At 42.0% G+C, this 17,515-nt stretch overlaps 1 pseudogene; it reads left to right on the plus strand.

Annotated features, from left to right (window-relative positions):
- Positions 1-15,490, plus strand: part of LOC106603508 (N-acetylglucosaminyl-phosphatidylinositol de-N-acetylase-like) — a 37,113-nt pseudogene extending 21,623 nt beyond the window's left edge.
- The last annotated feature ends 2,025 nt before the right edge of the window (positions 15,491-17,515 follow it).

Below are 17,515 nucleotides of genomic sequence, written 5' to 3' on the forward strand. Positions count from 1 at the left end.
GAGCCCAGTTTGTGCAGATGTACAGTACCTTCAGAAAATATTCATACCCCTTATTCTTATTCCACATTTTGTTGTGTTACAGCCTGAATTCAAAATGGATTGTGTTTTCTTTCTCATCCATCTACACACATTACCCCATAATGATGAAGTGAAAAGATGTTTTTAGACATTTTTGCACATTTATTCAAAATGAAATACAGAAATATCTAATTTACATAAGTATTCACACCCCCGAGTCAATACTTTTGTAGAAGCACCTTTGGCAGCGATTACAGCTGTGAGTATTTCTGAGTAAGTTTTACAAACCAGGATTTTGCTACATTTGCCCATTTATTATCTTCACGCTCTGTTAACATGGTTGTTGATCATTGCAAGACAACCATTTTCAGGTCTTGCCATCGATTTTCAAGTAAATTTAAGTCAAAACTGTAACTTGGTCGCTCAGAAACATTCACTGTCTTCTTGGTAAGCAACTCCAGTGTAGATTTGGCCTCGTGTTTTAGGTTATTGTCCTGCTGAAAGGTAAATTAATCTCCCAGTGTCTGGTGGAAAGCAGACTAAAGCAGGTTTTCCTTTAGGATTTTGCCTGTGCTTAGCTCTTTCCCGTTTTTTTTTTTTATCCTAAAAAACTTCCTAGTCCCTGCTGATGTCAAGCATACCAATAACATGATGCAGCCACCACCATCCTTGAAAATATGACATGTTTTGCTGTTTTTGTTGCAGTGACTTATTGCAAACAGGATGCATGTTTTGGAATATGTTTTATTCTGTACAGGATTCCTTCTTTTCACTCTGTCATTTAGATTTAGTTAATTTATAAACAATTCTAAAAACCTAATTCCACTTTGACATTATGGGATATTGTGTGTAAGCCGCGTCTTTCTTTATCCCAATGCAGTTAAGCCAAAACCACGCCCCGTTATTCAGAGAGGCGTTCTACAACGCTTTGAGCGCTCTCCAAGTCCGGAAGTGAATATCACGTAGCGCGGAATTTCAGTCACTGATTAATAACATTTGCCCTTGTATTGCAAGATTAAAAAATATAATAACATAATGTCATGGACAGAGCTAGCATTAACATCCCTTAAAGCTCAAAGACAGATTCAATGGCTGTAGCATAGTGTATTAGACTGAATGATTAGCTAATAAATATTTGAGAAATTATGAATAATAAGCATATGCTTTTATCTGATAATAGACTACTAATGATAATATAACAACTTAAAATACCGAATACATAGGCAAATGTTACCAAACATGATAATAATAGGCCTGCATTACGGTAGGCAGCTAATTGTTAAATTACACTTTCCATCCTTGCGTTACCTTGGAAGGTCACTGTGTCTGCGCTCGTCGCCTGTGAGTGAGACAACGCTAGCTAGCCAATGGGAGCGTAGTAGAACGCCCTTCTGAATAACGGGCCGTGGTTTTGGCTTAATTGTGTTGGGGAAAAGAAAGGCGCGTGTAGGCCAGTGACACAAAATCCCAGGCTGTAACACAACAAAATGTAGAAAAAGTCAAGGGGTGTGAATACTTTCTGAAGGCACTGAAGTTCAGCAAAACGTCTCAAATCAGGCATTAGCAAAAATATATATTTTTATATTATTTTTCTAAAAACTCAACCTCAAAACACTCTCCTGCAACCTGCCTCACCAATTAAAAAAATAAATATATTATTTACCTCAAATCTGAAATCCACAACAGAAGCTAGCCAGAGGTTAGCCAGAGGCTGGCCAGTTCACTGGCTAACGTTGGAGTTCAGCTAGCCACGGTTGGCGGTCATCAGCTATCCCTTAGCTCGAAAAGCTATCGGCAGAACCAGGAACAGATATAGCCCTTGGTTCTCTCCAGACCTGACTGCCCTTAACCAACACAAAAACATCCTGTGGCGTTCTGCATTAGCATCGAACAGCCCCCGTGATATGCAACTTTTCAGGGAAGTTAGAAACCAATATACACAAGCAGTTAGAAAAGCCAAGGCTAGCTTTTTCAAGCAGAAATTTGCTTCCTGACACACAAACTCAAAAAAGTTCTGGGACACTGTAAAGTCAATGGCGAATAAGAACAACTCCTCCCAGCTGCCCACTGCACTGAGGATAGGAAACTCTGTCACCTCTGATAAATCCACTATAATTGAGAATTTCAATAAGCATTTTTCTACGGCTGGCCATGCTTTCCACCTGGCTACCCCTAGCGGTCAACAGCACTGAATCCCCCACAGCTACTCGACCAAGCCTTCCCCATTTCTCATTCTCCCAAATCCAGTCAGCTGATGTTCTGAAAGAGCTGCAAAATCTGGACCCCTACAAATCAGCCGGGCTAGACAATCTGGACCCTTTCTTTCTAAAATTATCTGCTGAAATTGTTGCAAACCCTGTTACTAGCCTGTTCAACCTCTCTTTTGTGTCGTCTGAGATTCCAAAAGATTGGAAAGCAGCTGCTGTCATCCCCCTCTTCAAAGGAGGGGACACTCTTGACCCAAACTGCTACAGACCTATATCTATCCTACCCTGCCTTTCTAAGGTCTTCAAAAGCCAAGTCAACAAACAGATTACCGACCATTTCGAATCCCACCGCACCTTCTCCGCTATGCAATCTGGTTTCAGAGCTGGTCATGGGTGCACCTCAGCCACGCTCAAGATGCTAAACGATATCGTAACCGCCATCGATAAGAAGCAATACTGTGCTGCCGTATTCATTGACCTGGCCAAGGCTTTCGACTCTGTCAATCACCACATCCTCATCGGCAGACTCAATAGCCTTGGTTTCTCAAATGATTGCCTCGCCTGGTTCACCAACTACTTCTCTGATAGAGTTAAATGTGTCAAATCGGATGGCCTGTTGTCCGGGCGTCTGGCAGTCTCTATGGGGGTGCCACAGGGTTCAATTCTTGGGCCAACTCTTTTCTCTGTATACATCAATGATGTCGCTCTTGCTGCTGGTGAGTCTCTGATCCACCTCTACGCAGACGACACCATTCTGTATACTTCTGGCCCTTCTTTGGACACCTGTGTTAACAACCCTCCAGATGAGCTTCAATGCCATACAACTCTCCTTCCGTGGCCTCCAACTGCTCTTAAATACAAGTAAACTAAATGCATGCTCTTCAACAGATCGCTGCCTGCACCTGCCCGCCCGTCCAGCATCACTACTCTGGACGGTTCTGATTTAGAATATGTGGACAACTACAAATACCTAGGTGTCTGGTTAGACTTCCAGACTCACATCAAACATCTCCAATCCAAAGTTAAATCTAGAATTGGCTTCCTATTTCGCAACAAAGCATCCTTCACTCATGCTGCCAAACATACCCTCGTAAAACTGACCATACTACCGATCCTCGACTTCGGCGATGTCATTTACAAAATAGCCTCCAATACCCTACTCAATAAACTGGATGCAGTCTATCACAGTGCCATCCATTTTGTCACCAAAGCCCCATATACTACCCACCACTGCGACCTGGACGCTCTCGTTGGCTGGCCCTCGCTTCATACTCGTCGCCAAACCCACTGGCTCCAGGTCATCTACAAGACCCTGCTAGGTAACGTCCCCCCTTATCTCCGCTCACTGGTCACCATAGCAGCACCCACCTGTAGCACGCACTCCAGCAGGAATATCTCTCTGGTCACCCCCAAAGCCAATTCCTCTTTTGGCCGTCTCTCCTTCCAGTTCTCTGCTGCCAATGACTGGAATGAACTACAAAAGTCTCTGTAACTGGAAACACTTATCTCCCTCACTAGCTTTAAGCACCAGCTGTCAGAGCAGCTCACAGATCACTGCACCTGTACATAGCCCATCTATAATTTAGCCCAAACAACTACCTCTTCCCCTACTGTATTTATTTATTTATTTATTTTGCACCTTTGCACCCCATTATTTCTATTTCTACTTTGCACTTTCTTCCACTGCAAATCTACCATTCCAGTGTTTTACTTGCTATATTGTATTTACTTTGCCACCATGGCCTTTTTTTGCCTTTACCTCCCTTATCTCACCTAATTTGCTCACATTGTATATAGACTTAATTTTTCTACTGTATTATTGACTGTATGTTTGTTTTACTCCATGTGTAACTCTGTGTTGTATGTGTCGAACTGCTTTGCTTTATCTTGGCCAGGTCGCAATTGTAAATGAGAACTTGTTCTCAACTTGCCTACCTGGTTAAATAAAGGTGAAATAAATAAATAATAAAAAAATGTGAAGCATGCTGTTCCTTTCTCTATTTTTATCTTCTATCTATCGCTCTCTTGTCAGTCAGTCAGTGTTCTGCCTCTCTTCTAAACAGTCAGTCAGTTGTACTGGTGGCTGGCTGGCTGGCCCCTCGTCCTCATCAGACCTTAATGCCCGCTGAATAGGACAGCTGTGTTGACAGTCTCTGTGCAGGGCCCCAGTGCATCATGGGGCATGGGCTTTGTGATCAGCCCTGATCTGAGCACGCTCCACTGCCTCTCCACTTGCACTGGCGTGACCTCTGTTCATCCTGTCCACTCCCTGCACAACATGAGAGGGAGAGAACTTGTCGGTCGCCGCATTGGCATGGAACAGACTGTACTGTAGTCTTCCCTCTGGCTGACTACAGCACCAACTTCATAGATGCATCCCAAATGGCACCCTATTCCAAATATAGTGCACTAATTTTGACAAGATGCCTATGGTCATTGGTGCACTATATATGGAATGGGGAGCCATTTGAGATACATCCCACCTAACTGCTTTATAACATCTGCAGATGTGACTAAGTTCAGTGGCCCCATCACAGCCTCATTTGGACCTCAGCGTCTCTCCACAAATTCAAATACGTCATGTGTTTATGTTGATCTTTCCATTGCACCAAGTAGATACAATATTTGCTAAGGAAGATGACCCTGATAGTTCAGTAGGATATAAGTGTCCTAGCCAACTTGTTGTTTTGGTATCCAGTAAGAGTAAAGAGTGTGCAGGAGTCACTCAGCAGAGTCACCGAGTATCATCCTTCCCAACGGTGTTTAATTATACATTGATCTACTGGTGAAAATATTTCTGGCTGATTTACTGGACGCTGGCAGAGCCGAGCCAGGGACTCAGAGAAACACACACACTAAGGACAGAGAGAATCTAGTTGTGAGTGGCGCCATCCCTGGCATTGACCCCTCACTGTGTTCCCATGTCCTGGCCTCCTGCTAATGCAATCACAGCTACACATTGGGGGCGTATAGTAGAGGGCAATTCCATGGCGTTAAGAGTAAGAAAAAACAATGATTGCAAAGTTAAATAAACCATGGGGTACTTTTACCAATTTCCACAGAAAATGTAAAAAAAAGCACATTTACCTGAAAAACAGTGCAAATGCAAAGTTTGGTAACACAATGACGGTTTGTGCCGTTTGTGCAGTCATTCTGTTACCAAACTTTGCTCTTTTAAGTTGATGTGTTTTTGTAAAATGTTCTGTGGAAATTGTTAAAAGTAGTCCTTGTGCGTAGTTGTATGGTGTGTTTAACTTTGCAATCACTGGTTTTTGTTTGACATACATTTTAGAGTATAAAATCTCTGTCTCAGTGTCACTCTCTTACCATGGAATTTCCCCAGAGTAAAAAATCGTCTGTTGATGGTTGAAAAGCTTCATCACCTCAAGGGTACACCTGGCCATTTTGGATGGGGGAAATAAAGTGACATGGAGCTCAGCTTATAGTAAATAATGTGTGTGTGTATTGAGAAGAAGCAGTGTTTTTGCATCACAGCCCTTATCTGACTGAACACTGTATTTGCTACAGCTGTTTTTTTAAGGTTAAATACATGTAGGCCTATTAGGGTACAAATAAAACATTGTAGAAATATTGAAAGTAAAATCACAGCCTATCATCCCCTCTGTAAAAAATAACATTTAACAAAACACATTGCGTAACAGTCAATTTAGACTACACTAGACTTCCCACGGTTCCTAAGTAAATAAATTCAATATTGCAGTGTTTTCTTTTATATAAGACATTTTGCGTGCCATATAAGGTCAATATGCCGTGAAGGAGTCAACCATCCAGTGGTGGGTTTCAGCATTGTCCCAGCATGCCCTATAAACCTGACAGTGGGGATAGCAGCTCATACTTGCCTGGCTGTTTCCTCGGCCTCTGGTTGACCCATTTGACCAGCCTAAACAAGCCAGTGCCCTCTAGTCTACTGGGCCAATGTTCAACCACTCCATCCAGATGCTTGCAAGCAATTAGACATCCACATGCAAAGCAGCAGGAGGGGGGCTAGGGAAGGGGAGGGGGAGGTTACTTTAGGGCGTTTGGCACTGTTGCCATAGAAAAGCCGACAGTCACTCTGCTGCCTGCATCCAGCTTGAAGAAAGGTCAGGTAGATCATCTGTCTTTTGTTCATTTTTCTTTTTTTATTCTCCTTGACCTCTTGCTTCGCTACGGTTGCCTGGGTAAAAACTGAATCTTACTTTTTTTACAGACTTGTGGAAGAACAGGAAGGTGCATTTGCATTTCAACACAACATTTTACAACAAATAGACAATAGCTGTGAAGGGTATGTGAGGATTAAAGTTGATGATGTGTTTTAGTGTTATTTGCATGTCTTGTTATTGGAGATGTGGTTGTGAAGCCGAACATTATTGTTCAACGTCTCATGCCTTTGCAACCAGAGGAAATTTCAAAATGTATGTCACGCTTGACTTTTTTTCACATTGTGCCTCCATGCATACTAACCTAATAACCATTTATTAATGCTTTGGACCAAAGTCCAAAACATAAGACAACATGGAACATAACCATAATTAGGAATCATCATAATGATGTAGGAGTGCAGACTACGTCAAACCCAATACTCCCCATGTCCCCCAGCCCTCTGCACCCAGCCCCCATCCCTGTGACACAGGAACCCTCAGGCCTGACCCCCATAGCACGGGCAGGCATTTGATTTGTGTCCTGATCCATCAGCCCCTCCACAGGAACAACTGTCCTGCCCCATTGTGAAGAACCAAGGGGAGGTGGGACAACCTCTTTTCACCCACTACCCAATCATCTCTGCCCCCATCCTCATTTCAAAATGTACAAGACATCAGGTCATTGCTGTCTGTCCAGTGTCTACCCTTTCTCTCGACACAACCGCCCTCTCGCTCCCTCTCTTTCATATGGTTCCCCGAGGTTGAGCTGTGGTTGTGTTTTTTAACCAAGTACGTCCAATGTCGTCATGCGTTCTATTAGCCCTGCGCATCCATTTTGCACCAGTCAAACCTCCTATTCTTGTTGTGGTTCAGATCAACATGTTGCTAGCAGAGAAATGGCTAACCAGAGAGAGAGAGAAACTGTACTGCCTCCACCCGCCTTGTTTTCATCTGAACTGCGTCGTCGACCCGAGTGTGTCGGAATCATTCTTGACATGCTCCACTGCCTCTCTCCCTCTCTCTCTTTTTAATGTTTGATGTCTCTGGAGGGAGAGAGAGGCAGGAGAGAGGAATGAAAGACGACGTTGGGAGAGAGAGGCAGGAGAGAGGAATGAAAGACTACACGAGAGCAAGAGAGAGAATTAAAGCGGGAGTGAGAGCGAGGGAAAGTGTGCAAGAGAGAAAGAGTGAGGGGGGAAGCTGTGAGAGTGATCAGCATTTAGCCAATGAGTGCCCCCCATAGATAGATGGTGTATTGAGTGATCAGGTTGTCTGATGGACAGACTTGGGTAGCTCAGGAAAGTGTGAGATGCAGACCTGGGTCCAAATAGTATTTGAAATCTTTCAAATACTATGACTGCTTGATTGATTCTGCCTCGAGATGGGTGGGTTTGCACTTTTGGGTCTATTCCATTGGTTCCATTGTGTCATGCAGGGCCCATGCATCCCAAAAATCTGAATGTGCATTAAGTATGTAAGGAAAGATGGGGGGTGGTCAGGAATAGGGGTTAGGCCTCCAATTTTAGCAATTTTCTGACACCTGAAACAACTTTTTCCTGCGATCTGAGCCATAATCATAATGCTTAATTTTATGTAAGATTTTTATTTTTTTAAGAAACAAAATATGTTTCTCTGTAAAAATCTGGATAAAAGATTGAAAGGAATGTGAGTCTTATTCAGTACATTTAGTAATTGCTTGCTTCTCTAAAGTCTACCAATCTTGCCAGCAGGTATGCCAGCTAAGCTAGTTAGACAAGCTAGCGCTAACTTGGTTGACAGCCTGAAATGGCTTCTTGGTTGCTAGTTATGAGGTTGGGAGATTGGGAACCTGTCTGGACTAGCTAAAGCCAACTTCATAAAATTGCTAGCTGGCTAGTATTATTACAGAGAAACAACAACAAAACATGTAACGTGGTCCTCTGTAGCTCAATTGGTAGAGCATGTGCCCCCTCAGATTTGTCGTGAGGGGGCACGTGCACATTTTTCTCCTATGGGCAATGCCGCCTCTGGTGCCAGGAAAGCTCAATCGAAGACAGTACAGTATGAAGATAGGCAGAAACGGCTTCTTCAGTAGAAATTCCTGATCACACTTGTATGCAATGTCATGGCGACGTTGGCTAGCTAAGCTCATGCGCAGAAATGCTTCATCGGGACTAAGGGGTCGTCTCGCGCCAAACTGTGCATTTACAGGCCATCAAATCAAAGGCACTCCTTCAATATAACGTTGTTTTTTTTTACAAAAATGAAAACATGTCAGTTTGTCACTTTCACGTGGTTGGATATGAATATGTTCAACTACTTAAGACAATGGCTCAAATCTAGCTTGTGCCTTTAGATTTTGAGAAAATTAACAACTAAGGAAGAATTTTTCACTTCTCATTGACTTCTCAAACCCCGGCCTGGTCTGTTTTGCAAGCGTTCCCGGAAGTCTTACGATGTTACGCCTCTGGGTTTAGAAACTCTATGGCTCAATCAAGCACATCTAAAGTATTTGAAAAGGGTTGAATACTATTTGAACCCAGTGCTGTGTGTGTGATGTAGCTGTTATGGTCTTCGTTCTCGCTGGGCTGTAGTTTCAGATAATAGGATGCTAAGGCTAGTCTAGCTAACACCTAAAACTTTATCCTCCTGACTTCAGAGTCTGGAATGACTATGATGTTGTCGGCACAATGCGTCGACAATAAAGGGGGCTGTGCTTTTACTGTTTGGTTCACCTCTGTGTCTTTATCACTCAAACACCCAGCCACACACAGCCCCCAACGCGGCCCTTTAAATTATAATGGTTGGATTTTCAAATCCAAACAACGAGAGGTCTCAACCCCTGAGAAAAAAATTACATATTAGAGAACAAATCAAACCTGTTGCACAATTTATGAGTAAATATTGCATTAACAAACGGCCTCCTTTCCAGACCACTGTGGTCAAAGCTCTCCGTGCGCTGTGAGTCACGTCGGTTGCGTCAGCCAGGCTATGCTAAGGTTCCACTGACCCCTAACCTCCCAGCCACAGTATACCCTCGATGGTATAAATCTATTCAAATAAAATGTATTTGTCACATGTGTTGAATACAACGGGTGTAGACCTTACCGTGAAATGCTTACTTACAAGCCCTTAACCAACAATGCAGTTTAAGAAAGAGTTAAGAAAATATTTACCAAATAAACTAAAGTAAAAAATAATAAAAAGTAACACAATAAAATTACAATAAGGAGGCTATATACAGGGGTACCGGTACCAAGTCAATGTGCGGGGGTACAGGTTAGTCGAGGTAATTTGTACATGTAGGTAGGGGTTAGTGAAATGTGAAAGAACACATTTTCTAGTGTGTGAATCTTCTGCATAGTAAGAAGTTGGCTACATTTGGTAAATCCAGCGGTGTGTTTCAGTGGCAAAAACAAACTTTTAATTCTAAAACTGGGCCACCATTTTGTTAAATTGTTGTCAGGCTACTGTTTTGGTTGGTTGGTGTGCTGCAGTATTCTAGTCAGGCAGAGAAGGGCCTGCATAGGCCTCTGTTGTTCGTACTTTCAACCAGAGCCCCAGTGTAACTCGTAACGTTTTCCCCTCTTCATCTTTCAGAGATCTGCCAGACAATCCCAATGTAGAATGGAGCATCTCAATGGCCCCCTCTTTAATCCTGAAGCACATCAGAGCACACTCCATCAACCTGGTATGATGATCAACTCATCACTGAATCTCACTATTATTTCTCATCCTGAAAAATGCTAGAAAATTTGTTTAGACTGTTGTGTGAATCGGTTTTTGCACCACATTTTTCTGATCATTGTCAATAGTGTTTTGTATCTGCGTATGTCTCTCACAGGCTTCCCAAGATCCACCGATAATGAAATGAAAGAGGGCCATGTCTTTCTTTCTTTGTATTAACCCCACATTACATGTAAATTAGCCTAATCCCAGATTGGTTTGTGCTGTCTGTTTTGTCAATTTCTATAGTCATTGTCATGCAAAATAATGGCAATGAGCATAGGAGTTGGCAAGACGGCGCAAACTGATCTGGGACTTGGCTACATGTAAACATCTCTCAGGAACAACATGGCTGCCGTCTGTAGCAGCAGAATGTGGTTGTGGTGCTGGTTGGAGCTCGGGTCATTGTTGGCATGTTTAGTTGTTACAGGACATTTACCAAAAGGAATTTGATCTGTGTTTTTTATCAAAGACAAAATTATATTGGATGGTCATGTCTTCCCCATCCTGTTAAGGATAATGCACAAAGATGAACTAGATCATAAAAGAGACTACAGAAATATAATATTTCACTTTTCCCATAATATAACCTATTCCTCCTATTGGTTTACTGCTGTTAGAGTTTTTAGCATGTTAAGTCCAAGCCTAGAATAAGCAAAGAAAGAGTTAAAGCAGATATCCACCGCTCTCCCCTCTTGGAAGCCATTGTTATTATCTGTTTGCTTTGGCAACAACAAATATTTCTAGAAACTGGTGTTTATGTGTAATTATATATATTTTTCTCTTCCAAGTAGGGCTGGGAATTGCCAGGAACCTCACGATACGAAATTATCACAGCACTTAGGTGCCGATACGATATGTATTGCGATTCGATACTGTGATTTTATTGCGATTCGATGTTCCAAACATATTGCTCACCGTATGTCTTCTACAGAGGAACAAGAGAGAGCCATGAGAAAATGAGTTTTAATCAGTCATGGAAATAAAAGTTCTGAAAACGATGGAGAACAAGCTCTGAATAAAAAATACTGGAGTTTTGGTGCAGCTACACCAAACTAGCACAAATTATATTGCGATATTGTCAAAAATGATACAGTACGATATATCGTCAAAAATAATATCGATTCACTCCCCCCCCCATCACTACTTCTAAGCCACCTCTGGCAGATTTTATATATCTCCCCTCAGGCCAGTACATGGGTTAGATTAGAAGGTGGGTGGTGTCCTACTTTATGTTTGGTTTCAGGGGCATAGTCATGGTCAGCATTTAGCCTCTGCCTCACTCACTCTCAAACTACTGCGTCTTTAGTCAAGTAATTATTCTTTCTCTTTGACCTGCTTTTTCCCATCTCCCCTTAGTTCTCTTGTGAACATGCATGCAGGCAGAAAAAGGCTCTTAGATATCATTTTTGAGGGAGTGTGCAATTAGCATGCTGACTCCAGGAATGTCCACCAGAGCTGTTGCCAGAGAATTGAATGTTAATTTCTCTACCATAAGCCACCTCCAACATTGTTTTCGAGAATTTGGCAGTACGTCCAACAGGCCTCATAACTGCAGACCACGTGTAACCACACCAGCCCAGGACCTCCACATCTGCTTTCTTCACCTGCGGGATCATCTCAGACTAGCCACCCGGACAGCTGATTAAACTGTGGCTTTGCAGTACCGAAGAATTTCTGCAGAAACTGTCAGAAAACTGTCTCCGGGAAGCTCATCTGCGTGCTTGTCGTTCTCACCAGGGTCTTGACCTGACTGCAGTTTAGTGCCGTAACCGATTTCAGTGTGCAAATGCTCACCTTCGATGGCCACTGGCACGCTGGAGAAGTGTGCTCTTCATGGATGAATCCCGGTTTCAACTTTACTAGGCAGATGGCAGACAGCATGTATGGCGATGTGTGGGCAAGCGGTTTGCTGATGTCATCGTTGTGAACAGAGTGTCCCATAGTGGCAGTGGGGCATTTTATCAATGGCAATTTGAATGCACAGAGATTCCGTGATGAGATCCTGAGGCTCATTGTCTTGCCATTCATCCGCCACCATCACCTCATGTTTCAGCATGATAATGCACGGTCCCATGTGGCAAGGATCTGTACACAATTTGTACAACAGAGTGCTCCAATTCCCGCCAATATCCAGCAACTTCACACAGCCATTGAAGAGGAGTGGGACAACATTCTGTTGATTGTAGCCTGTGGAATGTTGTCCCACTCCTCTTCAATGGCTGTGTGTACTGATCAACTCTATGCAAAGGAGATGTGTCGCGCTGCATGAGGCAAATGATGGTCACACCAGATGCTGACTGGTTTTCTGATCCATGCCCCCTACTTTTTTTGTGACCAACAGATGCAGAAATTATTAAATAGTTTACAACCCATGTTTGTAGATTAGGGCTTAATGAATTTAACTCAGTAATGTCTTTGAAATTGTTGGAATATTTTTGTTCAATGTATTTATTTTGCATATAGCATACATTTCACATTGATATTTGATAGCTATCTTATGTTATGGCATAAAGTATCTTCAAATTAATACTTTTGTTGTTTCAGGTGCTGACCTTCGATGGAAGAGGAGTGGCCATAGCAATCACACTGCCATCTACAAGTCTATCAGGTACGAACTAGACTAGACTATGTCCTTAAAACACTGTCCGTCATTGTAAGGCGGACCTGTGTGTGTCCTTTAGATTTAATTGTATTTTAATAGTGTGTTTTTGATCCGTTTGTGGCAAGCACATGCCGTCCCAAGGGAAGTACTCTAGGAAACACATATTGTCCACAGATCCAGGACCTATGCCAGGAACCAGCCCTGTAGGCTACATTCCTAGACACCATAATTATAAAGCATACACACACCACATGCTAAACATCTCTGCTCACATTAACCTCCCTTCCCCCCAACCCCCTATAAACACGCACGCACACACACATACAAAAGCACATTGTTACATAGTTGAGAGGTCGACCAAACCCACACTCCACCGCTGGATCTGCAGATGGCCCTGCTCTCAGAAACCCACATAAAATCACTTCCTAACGAGAGTAGGGAGGAGAACTAGCGAATGAGAGAGGAGGTCTGGAGAACTGGAGAGGACACCAGTCCAACAGTTGCATCAGACTATTGTGAAATGAAATGAAGAATGTTTGGTCGTGTCATAGTCTCCTGTGATGATAAACTAATACATGATAAAAATGTAGTAGCTGGCCAGCACCCACAGGAGATTTGGTTTTGGGTTCCCTCAGGAATTATTGTGATGTGTACATAGCTACATTACAGTGTAGTAAGGTTTACACAGTGAGTGAAGAAAACACTGAAATGAGTATGATATGTTACATTTGGTATGGTTATATAAGACAGATGATTACTTAAGGCAAGGTCAGGGTGTATAACGTGAATGTCTAGCAACCCAAAGGTAACGTTAGCCACCTAGCATAGAATTCGTAACATATCATACGTTTAGCAAATTCGTAACATATTGTACTTTTTGCAAATTCGTAACATATAATACGAAATGGGTGATGGAAATTCAGAAATTAATACATGCCATGTAAATCTCAGATTTACGTACATAATAATATGAAATGCTCCAAGACCAGGTTGTTCTGAGCTGAGCCTCCATGGCTCTCCTCCAACACCCAGACCTCATCTCTTGTCTGGGAAGATGAGTGTGTTGTGTTGTCCAGATCACATCCCATGATTCCCATTAGACTTAGACCCACAAGTGATGCACACCGTTTTCTCCACCATGCCAAATCCTCAGGATTTGCTGTGTGGAGTTTTATTTTTGTCTCTTGGTTAAAAAAAACATTGTGGAAGTGAATGTATAAGGCCATCTGTATTTCATCAACTTGGATTAAGTCTCCAATGAGAGCCTGTACTGAACAGGGAAGAGGAGGAGTGAAGCGTTCTCTAGCTTTCAGTCACTGATGAGAGTGGAAGAGGAGAGGGAGAGTTACTGTAGCGACTGTGAAATGTGACATGGAACATCCAGAGACCATAATCCATCCATAAATTACCATGAACCACATGACAATTCATTAGAAAACATCAACAGGTTGACAACCATCCCCAATGGCATATTATCTTATTCCTAACATTTCAGAGGTTACTTTGCTGCCTTGATACTTTCCCTTGTGAAGGCTTAAAGATGCTGACCTTTTACCCATTTGAGCTGCAGCCAGGGAAACGGAACCTTCGGGTTTAATATGGCTGGAAGGGCCATACTGTGTCCTGATAATTATTGTGTATTGTTCACTCATACAAAGTCTTTCACTGCCCAGAACTTTGGCAATGTAATTAGTTCCCAGTCCAGATTTTATTTAACTATTTGTCTCATAGGAAAACCTGGGGAAAGCAAGTAAGCCTATGTGTAGGATTTTCTTGCAAGTCAAAGTTTGTCTGCTTAGTCCTCAATAACTACTGGGTTTTTTTCTTGCCCCTCCCAACAGCTATCTCGCTTCCACTGGGAAAGTTCCAGATGGTGAGTATTTTTTATTTTACCGAGCCCTTATCAGAAATTACATATCTTAAACCATTTGCATCAGTTACATGATATGTTGCATGTTGGTAAATTGAGTTTTGAACTACAAATCTAAACTGGTACACGTATAAGCTCGTAAGGACAACAAGGGAGAACTGATCTAAAGCAGTGTAGTTGGAACTGGAGCCTAAGAAAAGACCGCCATCTAGTGTTGAAATGAGTGTGTGTCGCTTGCACTTAGTCAGCTGGTGGCAGTAGGGAGTAGATGGGGACACAACAAACTAGGTGATATTCCTGTAATTGTAAATAGACTGAATATGAATGAAGTACCTAAAAATCCTGCAGGACTTTATTCTTAGTCAGCCTATTCACAATTACAATAATAAAAGACAGAGGGCATTTTACAAGTGGACCTATAACTCCCCTTTATCACAGTCGCCATTTGTCTCTTTCTCCCGACTGGATGTGAATCTATTGCCATACAACAACCCCCTCCCTCCTCTGTTACACTTGTATTTCCGCCAACACTTTATGGCTTTGGCCTTTGTAAGATAGTGGAACCACATCATCATAGCCCCTCCTAAAGCTTTGCACTGCTCAGGCCAGGGTCCAACTTTTAAACTCCTCTTAATGTAGCAGATGGGCAGATCTCTCTCGTTAACTCCATCTTGGCCAAGATTAATCTGCCTGACTGCCTGACTGATTCAAACCTTCCTCTTACATAATATTCAGACCCTTGAACCCAGCTGTCTGGATCTTGACTCTTATTTGTAAATGAAGTAGTTACTGCTATTACTAGATACATTATGGCTCACAGTAGAAAATATTGCATGTTTTAGAGTGACACTTTCTTGATCACTGTTTTGAACAAATAAGACCATTTACCACTCTGTACCCTGTCCTCCTTTCCCTTAACCTAGGGAACAGACGAGAGAGATGACACATTTCTATTACTATAGGATGTGAGATCAAACTGTTCATTACAATTTATTTTTATTTTTATAATTTCACCTTTATTTAACCAGGTAGGCCAGTTGAGAACAAGTTCTCATTTACAACTGCGACCTGGCCAAGATAAAGCAAAGCAGTACGACACAAAAAACAATACAGAGTTACACATGGAATAAACAAACGTACAATCAATAACACAATAGAAAGGTGTGTGCATTTGCATACAGTGTGTGCAAATGAGGTAAGATTAGGGAGGTAAGGCAATAAATAGGCCGTAGTGGCGAAGTAATTACAATTTAGCAATTAAACACTGGAGTGATAGATGTGTAGAAGATGAATGTGCAAGTAGAGATACTGGGGTGCAAAGGAGAAAGAAAATTTCAAAAATAACAATATGGGGATGAGGTCGTTGGATGGGCTATTTACAAGTGGGCTATGTACAGGCGCAATGATCTGTAAGCTGCTCTGACAGCTGATTTCTGCCAGGACCCTTTTATTTAATTATGAGCATTGTTGAGAGAGGGATGTTTTTTCACTACTAGTTGATTAGCTGTAAACATGCCACACCCAGACCTTCAAGTGTGCTTTCACATTGGTACTCTGGATTCGGTGATGAGCGGGAGAGATAAGCCTCAATGTGATTCTAAAGCTTGTTAGCAAAGCTGCATACTATTCTCCCCTCTCATTTTCACTAGATTACCTAAAGCCTCTTTTGCCCCGTGAACCATTTACTGTAGATATCCAAGTTTCACAGTCTCCTTAAAATATGTAAATGATCAGTGTTTTTCATAGACATGTTGCTTAATAAGGCTAGCCACCACACCCTCATAGGGTAATTGTTTTCCCATAATCATATCACAATCAACTTTTACCAGTTGAATGTAGACAAAAATATAATACTTCTTTGTATTAAAAGTTCTCTGAAATATTTTATTAGAATATGCAAATTGCACAGTATGTAATTACAGTGCATTTGGAAAATATTCAGACCCCTTAACTTTTTCCACATTTTGTTACATTACAGCCTATTCTAAAATGGATTAAATAAAATACAAAATCCTGATAAATCTACACACAATACCCTATAATGACAAAGCCAAAACAGGTTTTCAGAAATTTTAGCAAATTTATAAAATATTTTAAAAAGAAACCTTACAGTCGTATGAAAAAGTCTGGGCACCCCTCTGAGGCGGCATAATAATTTACTCTGTCGTCACAGAAAAGGATCACAGTGACATGCCATTCATTTTCTAATAAAAGCTGAGTACTGGGGTATTGTCCAGACAAAGATTTTTAGTGTAGCAATATTAAGTTGTATGAAATTAAATCAGATGTGAAAAATAGGCTATGTAAGAATTTGGGCACCCTTGTCATTCTGTTGATTTGAATACCTGTAACTACTTAGCACTGATTAATTGGAACACACAATTGGTTTGGTGAGCTCATTAAGCCTTGAACTTCATAGACAAGTGCATCCAATCATGAGAAAAGGTATTTAAGGTGGCCAATTGCAAGTTGTTGTTTTCTTTGACTCTCCTCTGAAGAGTGGCAACATGGGGGCCTCAAAACAACTCTCAAATGACCTGAAAACAAAGATTGTTCAACATTATGGTTTAGAGGAAGGCTACAAAAAGCTATCGCAGAGATGTCAGCTGTCAGTGTCCACTGTGAGGAACATAGTGAGGAAATGGAAGACAACAGGCACAGTTCTTGTTAAGGCCAGAAGTGGCAGGCCAAGTAAAATATCGGAGAGGCAAAGGCGGTCAAAAATGAGAACGGTCAAAAACAGCCCACAGACCACCTCCAAAGACCTACAACATCATCTTGCTGCAGATGGTGTCACTGTGCATCGTTCAACAATTCAGCGCACTTTGCACAAGGAGAAGCTGTATGGGAGAGTGATGCGGAAGAAGCCTTTTCTGCACACACGCCACAAACAGAGTCGCTTGAGGTATGCAAATGCACATTTGGACAAGCCAGTTTCATTTTGGAATAAGGTGCTGTGGACTGATGA

This window comes from Salmo salar, chromosome ssa04 (assembly GCF_905237065.1).
Source record: "Salmo salar chromosome ssa04, Ssal_v3.1, whole genome shotgun sequence".
NCBI classification, from domain to species: Eukaryota; Metazoa; Chordata; class Actinopteri; order Salmoniformes; family Salmonidae; genus Salmo; species Salmo salar.